This window comes from Protobothrops mucrosquamatus, unplaced genomic scaffold, assembly GCF_001527695.2.
Source record: "Protobothrops mucrosquamatus isolate PMUCROS unplaced genomic scaffold, P.Mucros_1.0 scaffold2955, whole genome shotgun sequence".
NCBI classification, from domain to species: domain Eukaryota; kingdom Metazoa; phylum Chordata; class Lepidosauria; order Squamata; family Viperidae; genus Protobothrops; species Protobothrops mucrosquamatus.
In genome coordinates, this window is record NW_015388978.1 from 60,342 (window position 1) to 60,736 (window position 395).

Genomic DNA, 395 nt, shown 5'->3' on the forward strand with positions numbered 1-395 from the left:
AATAGAATAGAATAGAATAGAATAGAATAGAATAGAATAGAATAGAATAGAATAGAATAGAATAGAATGAGTTGGAAGGGACCTTGGAGGTCATCTAGTTCAACCCCCTGCTCAGGCAGGAAGCCCTATACTATTTCAGACAAATGGCTGTCCAGTCTCTTCTTTAAAACTTCCAGAGCTGGAGGGTTCACAACTTCTGGTGGCAGGTTGTCCCACTGGTTAATTGTTCTAACTGTCAGGAAATTTCTCCTTAGTTCACCAAAGCTCCAGAGGGCAGGACAAGAAACAATGGTTGGAAACTGATCAAAGAGAGAGAAGCAACCTTGAATTAAGGAGAAACTTCCCGACAGTGAGGACAATTAGCCAGTAGAACACCTTGCCTCCAAAAAACCTTG